Raw genomic sequence first — 21,919 nt, 5'->3', positions numbered from 1 at the left:
TTGAGAGTTAGCAACTTCTCATTCACTAGCCCATCACAATATAACAGTGGAAGCCTGGCTAGAGGAAGAGGCTGCTTACTTGAAATGTGACTAGAAACGATTGCATGAGTCAAAAGGCAGAAAAGATAAAATTGTATTGGCAAGATTCTTCCATAAACAGAAAAATATAGACTTTGTTTAAAGAATTAGCATCCAGAGCAGTTGCTCTCTCCACATCACTGAGCAGAACAGTGGGAAGATGACAGTGAGGTTCATCCAGTATGCAAATAGAAGGAAACAAATACATAAGCATTCTTATTTTTTTCCCATAAATTCATCACTCATTCTGGCATCACCACTTGCTTTTTGTGAGAAGTCTGTATTGGAAATTTCATTTTTAGTGTTTTCTCAAGCCTAATGCTTGGATGGTTAAAGGTTCTGCTCATCAGAATATGCCCTACCCCTCAAGAGTTAGGAGAGGTGATCCTGTTCTTTTCAGACCTGGGTGGTGCAGGAACACTTTGAATCTATCCAGAGCAGGTCAGTGGTCTGCCAAAGGAGAAAAGAGGAGGTTGGGAAAAGAGCTCCCCTATGGCTTGCTTGCAGGCTCCAGATCTACAAAAATATTCACTCAGGCTGTAAGGCAAGACTACATCACATAATCCTCCTAAGACCTGATGTGTGGTCAGTACTGGGGAAGGGACAAGTATTTCATAGCTTGATAGCTCTTGTTTCTCTAAACACTGCCATCTCAGTAAGTCTGGAAAGGTCTAACATAACATAATCAATCCTCTTCCCAGGCATGTGATGCAGTAATGCTTAGTTCTTTGCTTAGAGCCCTGCTGAAAGCCACAGTCTCATCCTCAGTAAACTTCAAAATAGATTGCTCTAATAGGAATATAGTCACGCTTTCTGGGAAATCGTGTGCAAAATCAGAAGAATGTCCTGAAGGTTTGGAAAGCTTCTTTTCTAAAGATTTTCCTATTTTGCTATGGTATGCTAAGGAATATCAGAGTGGGAAGTTCAGGCTGTAGAACTGAAGAAGTTTGCAAGCTGAGTAGATTTAAACCTGATTGGTAGCAAATGAGTCCAGAAAGGAAGAGGAAAAAACAAAACAAAACAAAACTTATAAGCTATTTGTAAACATTTAGGGTCAGTAGCAATAATAACTCAGCAGGAGCTGTGTCTAGTTTCAGCTTCCACTTGCTCAGAATCTGTGTCTAATCAGTGACTAACATTGCTAAGCACTGGAAACCTCATTTGCAACAAGACAGCTGTGAAGGGGCTGGCACAAAAAGGCGAGTTTAGACAATGGAGTTTATGCTTAAAACTTTGGCTTCCATTTGGATTGTTGGATCCCTTTACATCAATCTAGTATTCAGGTCACAATTTGTTAACGGTGATAGCCATAAAAAAACCTCTTTTGTTTTTGATGATAATTTATTGCAAACAGCCATTTTGTGTCTATGACAGTGAGGAAAGAGGTGCTACGTAAGCAGGAAGCTAATTTCAGGCCAGATAAGTTACTGTAAGGTGCCTGGAGTGGTCTCCGGCTTTTTACTCCTTGCTTGCTAATAATACAGAGCTCTACAAGCAAGAAGATGGAAATTGTCCTTCTTTTCTGATGGATATAGTACTGAAAAGGAGCTGAGAAGCATGGTTTTCATATGGGCCAACTAGCTGCTTAGATTCACATTTATAAGGGAAAACAGTCTCTTGAAATTGCCTTCTTAAGAAAATAAGATATCTGATATTGCTTCAAAGAGATAAATTAAAGGCCTGGCTAAGAGATTTTTGATCAAGATGTAAAAAGTTACTGGAACAAAATTGCCACGATCACTTGTTCTGCCGGATATTGGGTCTGTCAGGTAACAATTACTCATTAAAAGATTCAAATAATTATGAGTTCCATAGCTTGTGCTAGTCCACTGAACTTCTTAGAGGGCAAAATGCTAATCAAAGTCCTAATGTAGACATTAAAATATATCTTAGGGTCTGATAGACTTTTTATATTTGTGAAGCAAATCTTCAAGTCTTGTTATAGTCAGGGGAGCTTTCCAGAGTTATAAAATGTACAGATACAGCGTTCACACATAATGTGTTTTTAGGAATAAAACAGCTTTTTAAAATTAAATAAAAAGAAAATAAATAAAATTAAAATTGAACAGGTGAAAAAAAAGAAGCAGTTACAGTATTCTTTGTTTTATTTTTCACATTTTCTGATGACTTTAAAATGAACCATAGACTTGCCCAGAAAAAAACCCAAAACATCTGCTCATATGCTTTACTAATTATTTAAAGCCATTTCACATTTTTTAAATTACTTCTGCCCATAAATATGCAAAGTAGTGTTGGACACAGTGTTAGGGGCTGAAGACAAGTAGATTGACATACAGCTAAACACTAAAATAAGACTTTGCTTCCAGGGAAAATATGTAACTTTTGATGCTTACTCAAATCTTTTATGTTCGCATACTGGCAAAAAAGTAAATTACCGGCCATTTTCTTATCTTAGACATATAACTCCAGCCTAAAATGCTTAAAACATAAACAGGAAAATCAGACATGCTACATATTACAAAAACACCCTAACCAGTAGCAAAACCTGATGGAACTAGCCAGAAGGCTGGAACAAAGATCAAAAAAGTAGAATGTAAAATTAAACACAAAAAGTTTTCTCTCTCATCATCCTATGTATGGGGTCAGTGTTTTAGTAATGCGAAGTTCAGACTCGCGGTCCTAGTTCTAAAGTATCATTTCAGTGGGAATTTAAATTCTAGTGGTTTACCCTGGCAGCCTTGAAGGCCAAGAGCATCCTGGGCTGTGTCAGTATGGGCACGGCCAGTGGACTGAGGGCAGAGCTTCCTCCCCCTTTACTTGCCACTCGTTAGACTGCATCTAGGAACTGTTTTGGGTCCCCAGTTCAAGAAGGCCACTGAAAAACTGGAGTTCAACAGAGGCCACCAAGATGGTCAGGAGGCTGGAGCACTCGCCCTGTGAGGGGAGGCTGAGGGAGTTGGGCTTGCACAGCCTGGAGCAGAGAGGGCTTCAGGGAGACCCAACAGCACCCTCTCAGTTCCTACAGGGGAGTTATCAGGAGGCAGGTATTTAGTGAGGTGTGTAGCAGGAGAACAAGAGACAGTCATCATCAATTGCAATGAGGGGAATTTCCGAGTTTAAGCACAGAAGACACTCACTATGAGGATAAGTACACAAGGGACCAGGTAACCCAAGAAGCTCCAGCATCTCTGTTCTCAGAGGTCTCAAGAACATGACCAAACAAAGCTCTAGGCAGCATGGGCTGAATTTGGTGCTGACCTTGCCTTGAGGAGACACTTGAACTAGATGACCTCCTAAGGTCCCTTCTCACACGAATTATCTGCTTCTAGGATCTGCTGCTTCTTTCAGAATTGCTAAAAAATATGCTGCTGGATTTTGCATAATGCTTCCTTAATGTATTAAGTCCCTGGAGTGAGGAACAGAATTCATGTTTACCCCAGTTCCTTGGGGTTGGTCTATACTCTTCAGGGAGTGGAACAGTTGTCCTAAAAGGCTTATTATGATAATTATGTAATTAAAGTCTGTGACTTAATGCAGACTTTCACATTGATTTGTATAAGAAATCATATTTCTTCTAGACTTCTTAACTTCAGCCAGCATGATTGTGTAATTTTAACATTGTTATTTAATATCATCTTCTTGTGTTCCATTTCTATGTTGTTGAAACAGAAAAGCCTAAGACTAGTTATTATGGAATCCTCTGAGTGAATTGCAATTTGCGAGAGGCCATCAGCTTCCTAGCACAGGCTTTTGTCACTTCAGCTAATTAAAAGAATTGTTTTACTGACAGCCACTAGAAGGTAATGACACAGTTTTTGCCATTGGGCTTTACAGTGCTTTGCTGAGAGCAGAGAAACAATGACACTTGCAACAGCAATAAATCTCACACTTGCCAAATGCTAAATCCATATGTCAGAAACATGGTAGCATTAGTTTAATGAGGATATGATTTTCACAACCTAACAGGATTTTGAATGCTATATTTTCCTAACTTCAGTTTTGGAAATAGTGGGCTGATTTTTGATGAAAGCTTTCAGTAATACTGCTTTTGAAGCTCCATGGGAAATCTTACTTTGAATACTCCAAGAGTAAAAAGTAGGAACCAAGTGCTAGGATTTTACAATAGAAAATTTTAGATAGTATAAGCAATACTGAGTCTATTTCTAAGTAGTTAAACAGATCATGTGCCTGAAGTTGTCCTTCAAAAACACGCAACACTGTTTTGGAATTTTGCACCAGTTAAATGCATGAACACTGTAGGAAACTTCTCCACTGTGAGTTATGGATCTGCTCTTGACAATTTCAGTTGTTAATGTTAACTACACTTTTTCTTTTCACCAAAATGCTAAGTCTATACTGGGTTAAGATTCAGTTAGAATAGGTGTTTTATAGTCCCCAAATAAGGCATTAGGTGAAAGAAAGTGAGAATAAGGGGAAGCAGGAGGGTATAACAACAAAATGTGAACATTGCTTTTAGAGATTGGCTTGCCAGAGAGAGATACAGTCTCAGCGGATGAATTTTAGTCCTAATTAGGGCATTGTCAGTGGAATAGTTCTTGTCCTAATCAGAAATTGTGGCAGACAGGTGGTCTGTTAGGCAGGTTGTAAAAGATACACAATGTATAATAAAGTCACCAGAGACCAGAAAATGTAGTGACGATGATCCTAGTGCTCTTTCCAGTGTTCCTCTTTGCATTGAAATTTGGGGCTTGTCCCTCTGATAAATGTGCTCCTGACTGTATAACTATGACCTTTGAACACTAAGTTAATATAAAACACACTTCCATTGGATGCCAGGATAGCATAAAGAGCCTTTCAAGAAGACTGCTTTTATATTTGTCACCTGCAGAATATTAATGCAAATATTTATGTTGTGCCACTGACTGTTAAGTGTTGAGTGGTTTATGTGCTGACCACTTGGGCCCAGTTTTACAAGCTGTTATGTGCCTGTATTTCATTTTAGGAAGAAAGTAAGTAACTCACAGTAACAGAAAAAACATCAAAATTCTTCAATGTCTGTAGCAATTGTATTTTTCATCACATGGTTTCCATAAGCAGGACTGTCTAAGCTTGGGTGAGTCATGATCCTGGGGGTACGAGACAGTGTTTGTCTTCTGCTTAAGGCTGCCTGGGATTTTCCAAGTAGATGTCCTTACAGCTAAGCTCTTCAAGAGCCTGATCTACTCAGAGCTTTCTTAATGTACATAAATAATGATAATTTCAGCAATAGCAGTGGTGAGAAAACTCAGCTAGTAATATGTGCCAAGGAGAGTGTATTCATCCTCTTTTTCATCCCAAGTACAATTATACTACAGCTACCATTGTCCTGCACCGTGCTTACACTACTGACTCACAGATAATCCTGGCAATGGACAATTCTTTGATCCTTCTTGTGAAATTGTGTGATTATTGCTACAAATTCTGTAAGATTTATTTGACATGAGACAGAGAGAATAAACAAGAAAAAAATGCAGTTTTTTAGGCTACTGGTACAAACTGAGGAGTCCTAGATACACGGCCACTATTTTTAAAAAACTTTACAGAAAGTTCCTTCCTAGTTAAAAAGCTTTCCATAAGAAATACCATTTGTGTGTCTTTATTGTTTTCTCTGGTCTTCTTTCTCAATGCGTTTTGCTTCTTCTTGCCTCATTCGCCTTTCCCACCACCCCCCTCTCCCCCACTGTTTGTATCAGAAACTAATTTAGCTTTAGGGACTCTTTAATAAGAGATATTGCCATCTCAGTTTGGCATTGAGAATGCTACTCATTAATTTCTGACATAGCTACTGCAGGACAATTCTTCTTTTCTACTCATGCTTAGCTTTCTTCTCTCAGCCATATTCATATATTGCCGGGTTAAGAAAGGAGCATAGGTAGGGTGCACCCAGAAGAACAGATCTGTCTTTATCCTGACGGTGTTGCAGTGAAGGTTCTCCATCCTGCCCACTGTGTGTAGAAGGGATGGGAACTTGTTAGGGAGGCAGCGTTTAGTTCAAGAAGTTTGTGGCCTTGGAAGCACATGGCTTACAAATATGAGACTCCCATATTCGACCCTGTGACTTGCTGCACATCAGGTTGGGACATTTCAGGAGCTTGCACATTTATTTTGGAGTGGCAAAACACATGACAAATATTTCAGATAAGATCATTGACAGGGACTGGCTGAAGGAAAGAAGCCAGAGAGTCGTGGTCAATGGGGCAGAGTCTGGTTGGAGGCCTGTATCTAGTGGAGTGCCTCAAGGGTCAGTTCTGGGACCAGTATTATTCAATATATTCATCAACGACTTGGATGAGGGAATTGAGTGTACTATCAGCAAGTTTGCTGATGACACCAAGCTGGGAGGAGTGGCTGACACGCCAGAAGGCTGTGCTGCCATTCAGTGAGATCTGGACAGGCTAGAGAGCTGGGCGGGGAAAAATTTAATGAAATATAATGAGGGAAAATGTAGAGCCTTACATCTGGGCAGGAACAACCCCAGGTTCCAGTATAGGTTGGGAATGACCTATTAGAGAGCAGTGTAGGGGAAAGGGACCTGGGGGTCCTGGTGGACAACAGGATGACCATGAGCCAGCACTGTGCCCTTGTGGCCAAGAAGGCCAATGGCATCCTGGGGTGTATTAGAAGGGGGGTGGTTAGTAGGTCGAGAGAGGTTCTCCTTCCCCTCTACTCTGCCCTGGTGAGACCACATCTGGAATATTGTGTCCAGTTCTAGGCCCCTCAGTTCAAGAAGGACAGGGAACTGCTGGAGAGAGTCCAGCACAGGGCCACAAAGATGATTAAGGGAGGGGAGCATCTCCCTTACGAGGAAAGGCTGAGGGAGCTGGGTCTCTTTAGCTTGGAGAAGAGGAGACTGAGGGGTGACCTCATTCATGTTTATAAATATATAAAGGGTGGGTGTCATGAGGATGGAGCCAGGCTCTTCTCGGTGACAACCAACAGTAGGACAAGGGGTAATGGGTTCAAGCTGGAACACAAGAGGTTCCACTTAAATTTGAGAAGAAACTTCTTCTCAGTGAGGGTGACAGAACACTGGAACAGGCTGCCCAGGGAGGTTGTGGATTCTCCTTCTCTGGAGACATTCAAAACCCGCCTGGACGCCTTCCTGTGTAACCTCATCTAGGTGTTCCTGCCCTGGCAGGGGGATTGGACTAGATGATCTTTTGAGGTCTCTTCCAATCCCCAGCTTTCTGTGATTCTGTGATTCTGTGACTGGGAATATGGTTACATAGGGGGTTCCATAAGTCATCCTCTAAACAAGGATGAATGAATGAATTGAGGTGGACTTCTTTAATCTAAAATCCAAGAAAGTTGAGCCTCCTGGCCTTGTTTTATTTTTGAAATGATTTCTCAAATAACTTCTGAAATTATGTCATGTTTTCCTTAGTTTGGCATGTGATTCACACTCCCTGCCCCCACTCCCACCTCTGATTTCTCAGTGCTGCTAAAATAAAACTGCTGCTTGGTCTCCTGTCTTAGTGCTGAGAGCTGTGGAAAATCAATAAATTGCCTAGTATGACAGGAGACCATCCAAAAAACATAGGGGAAATCTTAGGTGATATAAATCCAGCATACCTGGTTTCTGATACCTGATCTGACTTATATCATTCAAAGATGGTGTATAGAGAGTGTGGTCTTGCAGACAGATGTGTTCAAGCTGGTGGAATCATTTTAGGAACAATTCTTCTGGGATAAAGGCTGAATGAGAAACCATATGTTGTTAGGGTTATTGAAGGCATATAAGGAACTGGGAGCCACTTTTCTGGTGAATTCTGTGAGAGTTGTGCTAATAAAAGCTTAGAGCTGAGAAATATGAAGTGGAAGTAGAGCCATCTTCATAATGAGACTGATATAATCAAGGACATTAGTGGGGATGTTGCTAGAACTCAGGGTCCAGGTCCAGCATCCACACAAGGAAAAGTGTTCAGATAAATTTTCCCACTGAGATGGATTCAGAAAAAGCTACAAAGACTGTCTGGCATGCTGAAATCTCATCTTTACTGTGAGAGACTGAGGAAATCCTCCTGGGGTTTGAAGAGTAACTTATTAATGGTCTACAAATGTTATCTCTACTATCAGAAATGTTCTTCCTTCTTGCCATGGAAGTATTCAGTCTAGCAAATTGGAAGTGTTTGTCTCTAAGAAGAAAAAACACTTCTGATATGGGACGTCTTTTTAAAACAGGAAAGTAGTAGGGTCAGATCTGACATCGGGCTATATGACGCTAGAAACAATACAAATTGGAATAACTTGAAGCTTGTCACCACCAGGAAAGTAATGTTTTTCAACCAAAACTGAATCATAGAATTATAGAATGTCCTGAGTTGGAAGGGGCCCACAAGGATCATCGAGTCCAACTCCTGTCCCTGCATATGACAACCCCACAGTTCACACCATGTGTCTGAGGGCGTTGTCCAGTCTCTTCTTGAACACTGCCAGGCTTGGGGCCGTGACACCTCCCTGGGGAGCCTGTTCCAGTGCTCCACCACCCTCTGGGGGAAGAACCTTTTCCTGATGTCCAACCTAAACCTCCCCTGGCACATCTTCCTGCTATTCCCTCAGGTTCTGTCATTGATCACCAGAGAAAAGAAGTCGGTGCCTGCCCCTCCTCCTCCCCTTGTGAGGAAGCTGTAGCTGCCATGAGGTCTCCTCTCAGTTTCCTCTTCTCCAGGCTGAACAAACCAAGTGACTTTAGCTGCTCCTCATACGGCTTCCTCTCCAAACCCTTCACCAAATTCATAGCCCTCTTCTGGACACTGTCCAGTAGCTTTTTATCATTTTTACCCTGTAATGCCTAGAACTGCACACAGTGCTCCAGGTGAGGCCGCCCCAGTGCAGAGCAGAGCGGGACAATCCCCTCCCTGCCCGGCTGGCCATGCTGTGCTGGATGCACCCAGGACACGGTTGCCCTCTTGGCTGCCAGGGCACACTGTTGGCTCATGTTCAACTTGTTGTTGACCGGAAACCTCAAATCCTTCTCTGCAGAGCTGCTTTCCAGCATCTTGTCCCCCAGTCTGTATGTGCAGACAGGGTTGCCATGTCCCAGGTACAAAATATGGTGCCTGCCCTTGTTAAGCTTCATGGTGATTGCCCAGTTCTCCAGTTTGTCTAGATTCCTCTGCAGGTCCTCTCTGCCATCTAGAGTGTCAACAATTCCTCCCAGTTTTGTGTCATTGGAGAAGTTACTTAGTATTCCACCAAGTCCTGAGTCCAAGACATTTGTGAAGACATTGAAAAGTGCTGGCCCTTAGATGGATGCCTGCAGAACCCCGCTTGTGACTGGTCGCCAGCCCAACATAACCCCATTTACTAGAATCCTTTGAGCCCAACCCATCAGCCAATTGTTCACACACTGTATTGTGTGGTCAAGCAGGACTTTGCCCTCATGAACCCATGCTGGCTGGGACCAATGACCGCATTGTCATTCAGGTGTTTTTCAGTAACTCCCAGAATAATCTTCTCCATGATTTTACCAGGAACAGAAGTGAGGCTGACAGGCCTGTAGTTGCCAGGGTCATCCCTCTTGCCTTTCCCGAAGATTTGGACAATATTTGCCAGCTTCCATTCAACTGGGACCTCTCCAGATTCCCAGGAGCGTTGAAAAATCATGGAGAGAGGTCTTGCTATGACACCTGCCAGGTCTTTCAGTACCCTTGCTTGAATCCCATCAGGTCCCATTGACTTGTAGGGATCTAGCTGAAGTAGCAAATCCCACACAAGTTCTGTATTGATTGGGAGTCTGTCATTCCTGCAGCCATGGTTCCCTAATCCAGGGCTCTGGGAGCCTCCAGGTCCGTCTTCAGTGTTGAAGACCAAGGTGAAGAAAGCATTAAACCTCTCTGCTTTGTCTATGTGAAGCAGTGGAACAGGCTGCCCAGGGAAGTGGTTGAGTCACCATCTCTGGAGGTGTTTAAAAGACATATAGATGAGGTCCTTAGGGACATGGTTTAGTGCTAGAGTTAGATTATGGTTGGACTCAATGATCTTAAGGGTCTCTTCCAACCAAAATGGTTCTATGATTCTATTATTTTTTTTTCCATAGTTCAAGACAAAGATCCCTCCTCAGCCAAGCCAGATTTTTGCCTTGCCTGCTTGACTTTCATCATTTTGGGATTGCCTGCTCCTGTGCTTTTAGGAGGTGGCACTTACAAAGTGACCAACACTGATGGACTCCAGTACCTTCAAAGACTCTTTCATAAGAGACCTTACTAAGCAGTTCTCCGAGCAACCTGAATTCTGCTCTCCTCATATCCAGAGTTGAGGTCTTGCTGACAGTTTTCCTCCTGTTAGCATAGATTTTAAATCTGACTGCTTCATGGTCGTTGTGGCCAAGGCAGCCACCAATCACCACTTTACCCATGATACCGTATCTGTTAGTGAGCAGCAAATCTAGGAAAGCATTCAACAAATCTAGTAAGGCATGACTGTTAGTCATGATTTCTAAAGGTTATGTTCTAAGCTAATCACAAGTAAATCAGAATCACTAGATCAAATCTTGAAGACGGTTAAGAATGACATTTTAATGTCAATATTGCCAATATGAAAGTGAAAAATATTTAATTTGTTAATTTCAGTTTACTAGCTGAAAATACAAGGTCATGTAAGCAGTTATCTGTCAACAGACCATGACCTGCCACTGCCTGCCAGTCACTCTCAGATGGTCTTATGAAGTCCTCCCCACTAATGCATCATGCAGGTATTAATGAATAGTACTGTAGAGCAGCAGAGGAATAAAAATTAAGTCCTGTATTATCTCCAGAGTCAATGGTCAGATGGATCTTAAAACGGAAGCTGGCAACCTCACCCATTGTGATTGTCAGACAGTTGTTGTTTATATACTGTTTGTTTCTGCATGGTGAAAAGTCTGACATGTGGTTGTGAAGGTCTTCTAGTGGCTCAGTTGCTAAGAGATAGGAGGTTTTGCTTTGATGCAGATAATAAACAGCTGTTTACACAGCATGTTTGCACATGCTCTAATAAGATCACTTTGCTTATTTATTTTTTTCCTACTAGTTGCACAGTGTTAACATCTGTCAAACAACAAACAGCAATATCTGAAATGCATGAATATTAATGAAGATGTTATTTTCATCATAGGGAAGACATGAAAGTAAACCTCATAAAAACTTTTATATTTTAATATATTTTTCATTTTATGACGAATACCTGTCCCTCAAATGATTTCTTCACCTATTTGTACTTGTGAGATCCCTTAACTTGAAAGCAGAGTTAGCATGACTAACCCCTAAATGGTTTCATGTTTTCTTAAGTTTTAAGGCCACAAGTTATGATCATGCTGTCATATCTGACATAACACAATCCACATAATTTCATTAAGTAGTTCAAAGACTTATTTATGTCTTCTGACTGATCTAGAGCATATTGTTTGAGAAAGGTACAACCAATCTGGTACAAAAGGTCTCAAGTGAGAAAGAAAACACTGCATCCAAAACAAGTTGTTCCAGTGGTTAAGCACCCTCAAAGTTTAAAAATGTGCATTGTAATTGTAGTTTGAATTTTGCTCTGTTTTCATTGAATCTTTTTTAATGTCTTGACCTGAGGGTAACAAGTTAGAGCGTGTTGTGTGGCAATACAGTTGTAAGCATATTGTAGCATCTCTGTGCAGCTTTTTGACATTGTTTAGGAAGTTTTAGAATTTTAAGTATAAGAGCTCTCATCTACAAATCTGCCTGGAGTCCTCGTGCAACTATACATACCCTGTGGACAGTGATTGGGTCACTAAAATGCTTTCTGGATGCCTTATCCAAATACTTCACTCTCTAGACCAACTCAGCAGTATGATTTCTCATGGACAATTTGGTTATCAGCCTCTGGCCAATATTTATTTGTTGCATGTCAAGTAGAAATGTGCATTGATTGCATTTCTCTTGCTCATTTGGAGCTTTACATGAGTAGTTTAACAATACTCCTGCTTCAATGACTTTGACATAAAAGCCTCGTTCTGTAATTCTCTGCTGCTAGTATAGGATGATAATGGATACCAAAAAACTCCTTAATATAGATATGTTTCCTTGAAAATAACTGTCTGTAGTAATTTAATATTGTACACAGTAAAATTGTAAAATTATCTTACTATCATGTAATATTTATGGTTTTCTAGATCTGGCAGATCTAAAGTAAAACAACAGCTCTTTCCAGTTTTCTTATGAAATTTCCAGTTTTTATTACTGTAGCCTCTTTACATTTTTCTTTTTGGAGCAACATAATATGTTTGTAATGTGCCAATTTTTTCCTAAAACTCTAGTGAACTGCAATTCATGAATAATTACTAAGGATGAGTTATAATTTTTCAGCTTTTTAAAAAAGAAATATAAGTTTTGACTAATAAAGTATTTTAAAATTTTTATATATATATAGGTATTGATCTAGAAAGGGTTTAAAATCAATTTTTTTTTCTCAGTCTTTCCTCTTTCCTTACTCCCATCATTTGGTTTTCTGATAAGCATCCCATGTAGGAAATGATAATTAAAATAATTTCCCTCAGCATATCTCTTAATTATATGCTTATTAACTCTGAAATAAACATTTCTGGTCACTTTGTCTTTATTAATTCCAAGACATCTAGACTGGTGACCATTAGCTCTTTCTAGACTCAAAATATGTCATGCTACATAAGAACATACCAACACAACATTTTCAGATTAATTTCAGGGGATATTTCCAGCTACCAGACTTTTTGGCACCTTGACTATCTCCAAAGGTTAAATGTATCTTCTGTTTGAATAGACTTATCAGAAATACATGAAGTTTACATTTTTTTTTTAGTCCATGTTCCAATATGAGGAGCACCTACATTGCTTCAGGTCGTTTTACACATCATTATACAACAAATTGTAAGTATGGTGAAAAATTTATTAGGCAGGTCTAGGCTTGTCTACACCTGAAAGTTACTTTGAATTCATTTTTGTGTAAGGGTAGGGTGTGAAATTTAAGTGTGGTATTTATTTCTGTATTTGGCACTGGTGAGGCTGCACCTCAAACACTGTGTTCAGTTTTGGCCCGCTCACTACGAGAAAGACATCGAGGTGCTGGAAAGAGTTCAGAGGAGCGCAATGAAGCTGATGAGGGGTCTGGAGCACAAGTCTTATGAGGAGCACCCGAGGCAACTGGGGCTGTTTAGCCTGGAGAAAAGGAGCCTGAGGGGAGATTTTATCGCTGTCTGCAACTACCTGAAAGTAGGTTGTAGCATGGAGGATGTTGATCTCTTCTCCCAAGTAATAAGCAATAGGACAAGAGGAAATGGCCTCAGGTTGTGCTGGGGGAGGTTGAGATTGGATATTAGCAAAAGGTTTTCATGGAAAATGTTGTCGGGTATTGGAACAGGCTGCCCAGGGAAGTGGTGGAGTCACTATCCCTGGAGGTGTTTAAAAGATGCATAGATGAGGTTCTTAGGGACATGGTTTCAAGGTGGACTTGGCAGTGTTAGTTTAATGATTGGACTCAATGATATTAAAGGTCTTTTCCAACCAAAATGGTTCCATGATTCTATGATTCAATGTGCTGACGAGTGAGGGTACGAGAGAGTTGGATATTTGGCCACAGTATTTCCTTCTAAAGCTTTTATGATAACAGTATGGTAGGGAAGAAAGATCTTGCACAAAACAGCTACACCTTGATTCAGTACCAAGACTGGTTTTTGTATGCTTTATTAAAAAAAAATAGTTTATTGATAGTTTATTGCTAAAAGGAAGTGATATGAATATCAGGATGTTGCAAGATGGATATATGTTTCTACCACACATTTAGCTGATGATTTTGTCCTGTAACAAAGACATGGTACAGTTGGAATTATCTATCACCTGGTGATATTGTCATTATTTTATTATTCTGGGATGAAACAGAAATCAGTCTTTTAGCATAGAAATTATGCATAAAGGAAGGGAAGAATCTCCTCTTCTCTCTCTTCCTCTTCCTCTCTTCTTTTTACATTGGTAATATGTTATGATGGTGCAGCTTTACCCTGCTTCTCAGGGTTGGACTGAAGCTTGTGGAGTTAAAACTCTCATATTTCTAAGCTCAGTACAAAGGTCAGGCAATATGATGGGGACCTACAGCAGAGTCACATCAGAAGTACTGCTGTAACAGTTTGTTTGCGGTTGAGTTTTTCAGTTTTCTTTATTAGCTGGTCTCTGGAAGCACAGTTCAGCATTTTATAGCATTTGACCTTTCCTCTCTTTGCTGCTCTGAATGTCTCTGGTATCTTTAAATAACACATTGTTACAAGAATCTTGAATGTCTTGTTTTCTTGAAATAGCAGTGCAATCTGAGCTAATCAGAGGAAAACAAATGGCTTCCAGGAAGAAATATGCTTAAATATGGGATCTGATCCTAGCTTTGTCAGAGTTCAGCAGGAGCTGGGAGCATCTCAGCAGTACCCTGCAGCTGCGAGTTTTCAGCTCTGGAATTAACAGGCAAGTCCACTGCTAATGCCAGATCAGGGCTGCCTTCCCCTCCCTGCTAAACTTGCCCCAGCATGGTGGGTCCTGCTGCATGAGAAGAAACAACATCTCCTGCAAGGGCAGAGAGTGGCAGCTGAGGAAATCAGAATGCTCCTATGTTGTGCTGGGTATGGCAACTTCAACACCAAAATGCAAAGTCTTTACTCCATGGCTGCCATGGGTCTCCAGATTTCCTGTGAGCTCATGGTACCTCGGGATGCAGTACTGGAAAACTGGCGTGGTAGAGAGCCAAGGTACTGCTGGCTGTAGGAGCATCTTGCAGTTGTGAAGGACAGTGCCCACAGAGATAACAACTTTGTCGCGCAGTGGGAATAATATTAAGAGTGACCTTGTATGTTTTCCCAGAGTTTGTCTAGTTCCCAGCTTTGGGCATTTGCCTCAGGGATAATGCAATCTGTTTAGATACAGCAGCAGTAGTCACCAAAATAAAGACGCTATCGGTAATAACTGCAAACTTCCAAAAATTACAGTTAAAACTACCAGACTGTCTTGCAGAGACTTGCTTCCACATATCTTGGTGTTAGCTTTAGCTGCTTGTGAAAATTTTGCAAAAATACATTCTGTTCTCTGACTCAGCTGTAGTCAGGCTGTGTAATTAAAGCAGACATTATATTGTGTGCAGAGTTTTGAGGTGTCTTCATTAAAGGTATATTTAGCTGTTGCATGCATGAAAGGAGCTCTTCAGAAAATATTGTGACTGTATACATTGCATAATAGTGGCTGAGGCTACGCAGTCTACCCTGAGCAAAGGGTAATCCAAGAAGAAAATTATCTTTCCCAGTTTCCTAGAAACTAAAGAACAATAAACTGGCATAATTGTCTCACTGATTTCAGTGTAGAGGAAAGTTGACAGCAGTAAGCAGAATCTACCTGCTTCTCCTTTGACACCATCTCAAGGGAAGGAAGACTTGCATCAATTTACTCTCTTCTACTGAGGTAACACTAGGCAGTGACTTGGCAGAGTACCTCCTGCTTTCCTTTTGTTACTTTTGTGCTAAAATGAATGTTATGAGTCATAATTGATTTTGTTATTAGTAACATAACTTTTTAATAAGGAGACAAACAGTCTAGTTTTAATAAAAAGCAATGATGCATCTCTAAAATGATATACAAAGAACCTACACTATTTAAATGTATTTTTGGTGTTATATGTCCACTTTCATTGTGTTGCTCTTCTCTTTGTCTAAATTGACTGAAATGACTTTTACCCATATTGTATAATATATTTCAAAATAATCACATTTTGCTACAGCATTTAGTGCCAAGTACTTTTCTGCACAGTGCAGACTCTGTGTTTGTAAAAACGATGTCCCTAGCCACCTGGCAGCTCATTCTTAATTCATGTGCATTTAGTTACAGCTGGCATAAAAAGCAGAGTTTTCCAAGGACACTCTGCAGACTTGCCCAGTGGAAATTATAACCTCCATAAAATTGTTTCATGATCAAATTCTGTTTTCTCAGGCCTGTTTTGTCAGATCATGGCCTTGAGTAGAAGTACTGGAGCCACTGAACTGCCAGGATAACATGTCTAACTGGAATTACACTGAAGGTAACCAAACAGCTCTTAAATAAGACAGACATTTCCATCTGTTGATTCCACTGCAGGGTCAACATTTAGGACACTCAATGATTCTCAAAGAGACACACTACCCATCCCTTTTTTTTTTTTTGTTTGTGGTTTGCTGGTGATGGTGTTTGTTTGTTTGTTTGTTTTTCCTACTGTTGCAGAGTTTTTAATAACATTTAAGTAATTTGAAATTGTGGTTTGTCTGACAGACATATGCAGAGACTTCAACCCTTGAGAGTGTGCCAGAAAATTAGGAAAGGTGTTAAACCAGTACAGAATATCAACCTCTAAATAAAACAGCAAATATAATGTAGTTAAAAATAATGGCAATTGCCTTAAAAATAAAAAATACCTTATAGCCACAGATTATGTCCTTGTACATGTAATAACGCATTTCATCAGGCCTGTAATTGCAATAATTCTGCCTGGCCTCCAGAGGGGTTAACTGTTTCCCAGGAAGGTGACATGTTCTGGGAGGACAGTGGCAGCAGGAGGAACAGAATAGAGGCCTTCAGAGCTCCAGGTAGGTGTCTCAGCAATTCAGTGACAGAGATTTTCTACAGTCCTTCCAACCTTCACAGGAGCACTTCTGGAGAAAGACACTGTGCAGTGCAAACAACACCACAGTAATGTGGTCCTCATTAATTAACTAAAGTTATCAACAAATAACTCCTATGTTCTGCCACAAGTATCTTCTTACAATATTCTGTCTAAACCATCTGATACTTTAAAGTTTAGATTACTTGGACTATTTCAGATGGTAAAAGATATAATTTCAGATGGAAGGTATGCAAGTATGTAGTCTGATAATATGGATGTAGGGTCTTTCAGTAAGAAAGTTCTCCAGTTATACAAATAGGTCATGTTGCTAGGTCTAAGACATTGACTTGTTCATGCTGATATTCTGAGATTCTTAAATGAACAGCTAAAGCAGAACTTGAACACATGTTAATGATTTGCAGTCAAATGGGCAGTGTAAATTTGTGTAGCTCATTTGAAACCCAATATGGGTAAAAAAAGCCCACATCTAGACTACGACTTGTGAAAGAGGCTACAGTTGCAGAGAGAGATGCAAAGAAGTTTTAAGTGCTTCATAAGTCAGAGAGTAGAATCAAACAAAATTAATGGAATTAGAAAGAAGTCCCTCTTCTGTAGGTTTCTCTGCTCATACTACACTATTAATCATGACAGAAGTAGTAACGGTAACTGTATACAACAGAAAATTAGAGTGAAAAATCTGCAATGAAATGCATTTGCAAAAATGGACCTATCTGAAATAGTCCACAGGAGTTGGAGTCTCTGAAACTGTAAAATCAGCCTGAAGTTTGAAGTTGAGCAAAGAAAATATAGGATTTCCTGCAAATGCCTTGTAAGGCACTGTTCTGACACTTGTTCCATGCAGGGAGTAACCTAAAAATTGGCTTTGTACTTCAGTATAATGAACCTCAAATTAACAATCCCCCAAAATTAGCAAACAATAACCACTCCAAGAAATATTTCTAATGGAAAGTAGAATGTCTTTTCAGCTGGCAGCTGGATATTTTCAGTTGAAATGTCAAATTCAATTAATATATTGCATTACTGAAACATCTCTCAATTACTGCAAATGAATGCTCAAATGACATGATTTTTTTACACTTGGTACTTTTTATATATTATTTTAAAAACTATCTCCACATCAATTTCTCTACGCAGTTGCACAGTTGTAACCCAGAAGTAATACAGCTGAAATTAATAAAGTAGCCATTCTGTAAAGCCAGCACAGAAGACAGAGCAATTAAGTTATGGAACCTCTTTCTCTTCCATTTTATAAAACCACTGCAAAGCTATTGTCCTAACTGGAAATCTATATCATCTACATGGATATGAAGAAAGAGTAGACAATTTGTTTTTATTTTCAATAGCCATGATAACTGAGGCCATATGTCATACTATATAAAACATATGCTCTTCATAACTCCTGTCCATACAGAATTGGCATACATAAATTGCAGATTACAGTTCCAGCAGAAGTTAATTGCCTTCTGCCTTCTCTTTTCCTACTGAAGTGGTTTAAGGGAACAAAAGGTTTAGTTCAGCATTTTGCCAGTTATAAAACTAGTCAGATTAATTTCAAAATCTTGAAAGGAAGTGAAAGGTAAAACTGAAAGGAAATAAAATATGGTGTTGACTATTCATCATAATGCAAGACTTTTATTTACCATACTAGTTATAACCTTTTTGTACAGGTGACTACTACAGACCCCAGGCTGTGATTCACAGTCAAGTTTTTAAATTTAAGAACTGACATGTCTGCCAGATGCTTAAGCTCTGATTATAGTTACTGGAGCACTAGTCAGCATGTTCAGTGGATCCTAAAGAGTTATTCATCTGGCCAGCCACAAGCTATCTATTTTATGGTGAACATAATTGCTTTTCTGTTAGATCTGCACCGAGAAATTTAGGTGTGTAAGTCTGAAGCTAAATCCTACCCTGGATGACTTCACGTCCAATATTCTGAACCAAGTGCCCATCAGTATTACAGGACATCTTTCTAGAATCAAAGTGAAATATTTCAGACATGAGGCAGCATTGCCTCCACCTGACCCAGCCAACACTGGTACCTTTGAAAAGGCCATTTGAATAAGTAACTAGGGCTTGGAGCTAATGTGCTTTTTTTCCTTCTCTTCCACAGATCACTAAGTTTTTTTATCAGTTCACCCTCATCTTCTACCCAGTTACATGAAAAGGAATAAACTGGAGAATCCAGAGTAGGTACAAGAAGGGAAGAAGAGACTTTCAAAAACCTTCCCTCAGAAAGCAAGTCTAGTTAACATACATTCTTCACTCTTCTCCTATCAAGGAGAGAAGCTGTCTCTATATCAGGAGTACTGAAAAATTGCTCTCTTGCATCTGATACTACATATAGATGAAAGGAAACTGAAGGCACCCTGGATATGGTATTAGAAATCACTTTGTGAGAAATAGTCTTAATGTTTAGGTATACTTTGTAAATCGTATCAGTTATGTCTAGCGGTATCAATAATATCAAAAAACCTTCATGGGGTTCCAAGAAATATATGCAATAACAATATTTTTATAGCTTACAAATTAATTTTTAATGTACAAGAAATGTAAAGACTATAATGTGAGAAAGGAATACATTTGCCGAAACTGTCTATGCCCCAAACCTTCAGATTGAAGTGGTTAATTATCAGCCCATTTATTTTAAACTTGATTTGCTGTTCTTGGTTGGGCTTCCTCATCCATTAGTTCATGTACTGTTATTGAAATGTTTCTTTCCAACAGCATGTACAATAATTGCTGTGTATAAAGTGACAGTGCGCGCTCTCTCTCTTTTTTTTTTTTCCTATTTTTTATTTTTTTAGTTCTAAGGAAAAAGGCTTTGATTAATGATTTACTGATGTAGTTGTTTGTTCATTATGTTTATTCTGCTTCCTGTAACATTTTCTGTGGATGCTATGAATGAGTTTTACTTGATAAATTATAATCCGGACAGTTGTTTTGTATATAAAAGAAATGGATTTGCTCTACCAATATAATGTGATCTTAATTGTATTAGGCTACAAAGTCACAAATAATAGCATGACCGCTTTGTTCAGACTTGAGATTAAAGTTATTTTTCCTTTCTTATGGTAAACCCAAGGACATGGATATTTTGCAAATGTATTTGCCCTCAGCAACTTCCTTTTTTAAAGTCATGAATATGGTATACTGATCAAGAAAAAAAACAAAACCAAAAACCAGCTTGGCCCTGTGCCATATAGTACATATATTACACAGGGTCCTGTGGAGGTCATCTGAAGTGCACGACCCATTTTGAATTCCTTCAGTTTGCATGACTTTGCCAGTCTTAAACTGGTGATTCTGACAATATTTCTCAGCATCGCTGCTGAATGCTTAAATCTGGCTTCTTACTGCTTTTCATACTGATGCTAGCTTTCAACTTGGTGAAATGAAGTCATAATTAAAGAAAAAGCATCCCATAAACAATCATCAAATAGGACTCAGCTTATCATTTGAGCTGCCTGCAGGCATTTTTAGATACTTGTTTTTATTTCTGTTATGTGGCTTTTCTATAATGCTAATAATTCTATTTTTCCTGTACATCTTTGTCTAATGCCTCTCAGATGATGTCACTTTATGAGATTAGTTTAATCTTCTTAGATGTCTTTCCAGGGCTCAGTGACCTCACTCTGCAGGAGTGGACATTCGGAATGTGCAAGTGTGCAGTAAACTTCCTGCCTCTCCGTACCAGCTACCCTGAGGTGCTTTCTGCAAGTCCTAATGTGCAAGGGAAGAAACTGCAACGATGCCAGAAAGCTGCTCTGAAGTCCCTGATGATTCTCAGAATCTTTTTTGCTTGTGGGGTCATTCAATTATGTCTGAAATTAGTTGAGTTATTCATTTTTGGCTTGCAAGTATAAAAATAGAAAATATTTTGAAATCTGGGGCTGTATTCAAACTGTAATTTGAATAAATTGAAGAATGGTTCTAACTGTAGGGCCTGGGGGCCGTTCCACTTTTATGTAAATGCTGAGACTGCAGACTTGTGTCAAGACCTCCCTGCTAAAAACTTCAAAGGCATTCCTTCAAGGCAGAAAGTTTATTCTAGAATAGTGGAAGTTCCTCCTTGAGGTTCAAAGGGTCATTGCTAGAAAACTCATTATCTGTAGGGACTGGTGACTTGAGTAAAAATCTAAAAACCAGTATGAATAATGACTATGCTTACAAGGTGACAGGATGTGGGAATTAGTCAACAAAGAAGACGGGTAAATGTTTTGGGGGTGCTGGTGTGAATATGGTTACAGAGTAAAGAAAGAGATTTTTCAAGTATGGCAAAAATATTTTATCCAAAGTGTCTAAACTTGCTTTTGAAGTCAAACCAAAGCTGCTGTCAAAACTGCTTTCAAAAAACCTATCAACGAATGAGGGAAGATTCCTTGGTGTTGGAAAAAGAAATCGAGAAGTGGTGTCAAGTCAGCAAGTATATTTTTGTTAAATTTTCTTTTTTTCCTGTACTTTGAACAAGTGACAGAGAGGATAACAAGATGTAAGATACCCGATGTGACAAGACTGGAAAAATGGAGTTAAGGTAAAAAGCTTTCTACACTTTAGCTGGCAAAACTTTGCAGAATGATGGTATTTTAGTCACTTCGAGGTCCTGCAGCAATAGGTTACCTTTCCCTAAGCTTGGCTGTACCATTCCTACAATGTGAATGTTTAAGATTATGTCTCCTGACTGTACTCCACCAAGGAATGTTGCTGGGTACAGAGTGTTCAGTGCCAGGAATACTCCTGGCTCTCCAGTAAGCCATAATTTTCTTCTCAGTAGCACCACCTTCAGATATTCACAGCTGTCAATTACTTGGTCCTTGTATTCTATGTGCTCCTCTACTCAGACCCACATACGCCAAAAGATTAACTAAAGTTACAGGGTGACTAACTGTGACTGTTGTGTACCACCACATAGGGTTCCAGAACATAAAACAGGGAGAGCATAACTTGCCTGTGAAAAAAAGCAAAACTTTCCCAAAATGCGACACCAGCCAAGAGCAAGGCACAGCACGGCTGCTACTGACCCAGCAATTTGACCTTTCTTCTTGTGAATATTCTGTCACAAATGCATTCTAGCAAATGTATGCATGTATTTAAAAAATCCTCAAAAACATCTCCCAAAAATCTATTTTGTCACAACCAAGGACAAGAAAACAAACATTTGACAGGTATCAATCACAGAGCCTGTCATATAATAGAAGAGAAATCTGTGAGAACCTCTGGAGGTGAGGAAACACATATGCCAAATGTCCAGGCCACATCTGTTATCTTCAAGCTA

This window comes from Caloenas nicobarica, chromosome 3 (genome assembly GCF_036013445.1).
Source record: "Caloenas nicobarica isolate bCalNic1 chromosome 3, bCalNic1.hap1, whole genome shotgun sequence".
NCBI lineage: Eukaryota > Metazoa > Chordata > Aves > Columbiformes > Columbidae > Caloenas > Caloenas nicobarica.
Note: the sequence above shows the minus strand (reverse complement) of the source record.